The following is a 2856-nucleotide window of genomic DNA, read 5'->3' as shown; positions in this document are numbered from 1 at the left end:
CTGGGCTCTGGTCAAGGACCACACTGTGCCACTGACTGCTCAGTCAGTCCCCATTTCTAAAAATGTGCCAGGTCTTTGGTGATGGGGTATTCACCCAATATTAGCAGGGCCTCTACCAGGAGGTTGCTGGGAAGCCTATCACTTTGGGTCTCTGTTGTCTGAGTAGATCTTGTCCATACCAGATACTGCCTTCATTCTAAGTTTGTGGGTCAGAAATCAGCATCAGCCCCTTTAAACAGCGACCTTTGGAGCTCTGGAGCCTGGTGCTCAAGCCATGCACCCATTCACTCCATCCATAGGAAACCATGTCGAAGGTTGTGGAGAGGCAGGGCTGCTGTGACTTGGCACAAACATTCTGGAAAGAAGGGTGGAATGTCGCAGCCTCATGGCTCTCTGGCGGCCAGGCCCCAGAGGCCTGCAGGCTTTGCATCCTCCCTGTTCCCGCCAGCCTCATTGGATACTCTGTTTCATTCTCCCTGACCCCAGCCCCAGCAAATACACTAAGTTGCATCTTTCCAGCTGCAGCAACGCTCGCGGGCCCCTTGGATACACAGTGTTCCATTAACCTGCAATGGCAAACTCACAGGGCCTCACTTTCTCTGACAGCTCCATCCTCCTGCCCTCCACATGGCCCAGCAGGACCAGTTTAACAACCTGTGGCTTGGGGCGTGCCTCCGGTATAACTCGGGAGGGGGCAGGCTTCCCAGAGGCTGGCAATGGGTGTGGGGGTGGAGCTTCTCACACTTAACTACCTGAAGTCGAGGGCTGTTGCCAGTCCACTCACCCGGCTCCAGCTCTAGCTTGTGCCTCTGATCTGTCTCCATCGCGTCCCCGACTTACCCAACAGGCTGTAGTGAACCTGCCTGCTCAGCCCCCTCTCCAACTCGGAAAGGGTAAGTAGAGGCAGGAGAACCTGTGTAGGTCAAGGGGAAATGACCTGGATGGGCAGTGGACTGCAAGCCTCATTTCAGTTAACGGAGCAGCCTGGCTGGGCTGCCCTAACATGGGTTAGGGTTAGAGTCGAAGTCAGAGTCAGAGTCGGAGGTGCTTTTAGCGTTGGATTTCAGGTGAGGGTTGGCTTAAATCTATAAGTCAAAGTGAACTAGTGAATGAAGGCTGTATTTAATCATTGTAAGGATTAGTCCCAGGAACATTTCTGCCTTAAATTGGTTTGATATTTAAGTGATGACAAAAATGACATTAATAATAAAAATGTAAGAAGATAATGCTTTTAATAATGCGTTATCCCAAGCAGTCTTATCTTTGCTGTTTCCAAACTCATGTACATCATCTCATTTGCTTCCCTTAAGCCCCTTCCAAGTTAAGTAGGGTTAGGGCAGGAGATGACCGTGATGATGAGGAGGAGGATGATCGTCCTCTTCCTAATAATGATAGCTAGAGTTTATGTAGTCATCACTTTAACGTTTGCAAGGCTCTTTACCTCTGCTATCTCCTTTGATTCTGATCTCAGTTTTACGGGTAAGGGAATTGTGATCTGCAGATACCGTACTCAGTGACTTGATTTGTTATTCCCAGCTACTTATTGGCAGTCCAGGGAAATGTAGAGTAGGACAGAAGGGATGCATGAGGTTCTTTTCAGGGAAAAGGAGAGGGGGAAAATGACCATGGAAGTGGAGGCAGCCTGCTTCCTCCTTCAGCAGATTTTCAGCAAGAATTTAATAACAAGGAAACAATAGGATCAGAGGCCAGTGGTGATTGTATGTAGCATGGGGGGGGGGGTTGGGGAGGTCTTGGTCATGGGTCACTCTGTAGAAAAATCAGCCTCAATTGAAATTGATGGTAGAGCCAGCACCTTGGATCTGTCTTGAGGAACTCTGAGTCTCAGTACCTGAACTGTGTTTCTTTGAATTTCTTGGATTTTGGTGTGCCTTCAGAAAATGAGGATGCTTGAATCTGAGCACCCAAAGTGTGCTTTAGTTCTTCGTTTGGTTTGTGTGTAAACAGAACATTTATTAAGTGCTCACTGTGTCCTTCAAAGAGCTAAAGGAAGGGAAAAGATTTTGGGGGGATTGGGAAGGTAGTAGCCCTAGAAGGGCATTATGGCCTAAGAAATCACAAAGATATTGAATGAAAGTGTAGAGTGATCTAATGACACACTCTTCAGAGGCCATGGTAGTGGGGATTTGATTACAGTTCTCAGAGAAAAAAGGGGGAGCAAGAGCAGGTATCTTGGAGGGCTGAAAATGACTAAGATGAGAATGCACAGCTGCAGAGAAGGAGAAGGCCCTCCTGCTCTTCCTCCCACTGTCTCCTTAATGTATAAAATATTTTAAATTTGGTCACATTGTCCAGGTCTGTCTTCTCTTAAGGTAGAAGGTTTAGAGGGCCACCCTGAAAGTCAAAGGATGCAGGCCAGGCCAGGTATTACCTGGAGCCTATCCTAAATCCAATGGCTACCTAATTCAGGGATATATGGCTCACCACCCTCCTTGTACTGGCTCTTGAGAACAGGATGCTCTTGGAGATTGCTAGAAGGCGAGGAAACCCCCTGTTCTGTCTCCGGCAGGACAGGATGCCCTTGGAGATGACAAGGAAATGGGACAGGATGACTCCCTGATTAATGTTCCCAGGAGAGAAGGACACAGCCAGGAGAATGTGCTTGTTGTTCCTTTGACTGGCATTCGCATGAGAAATGTTCTCGGTGTTGCCTGTTGGTAAAGATGTGTAGACTTTGTTGCTTTGTTTGCTGTTACATCAGCTAATATTCCCATGAGTCAAAGATATAAAAACCCTAACCCTCAGGTGAATGAACGGAGCTTGTTCTTAACTTGACTCCTACCCGGCCCATGCGTGTGTGTCTCTCTCTCCATACTCAACCGGCGGTTAATCACGGCC

The sequence above is a fragment of the Phascolarctos cinereus genome, unplaced genomic scaffold, assembly GCF_003287225.1.
Source record: "Phascolarctos cinereus isolate Bilbo 61053 unplaced genomic scaffold, phaCin_HiC Scaffold_726;HRSCAF=1367, whole genome shotgun sequence".
In the NCBI taxonomy this organism is placed as follows: domain Eukaryota; kingdom Metazoa; phylum Chordata; class Mammalia; order Diprotodontia; family Phascolarctidae; genus Phascolarctos; species Phascolarctos cinereus.
This window is presented reverse-complemented; position numbering follows the sequence as displayed.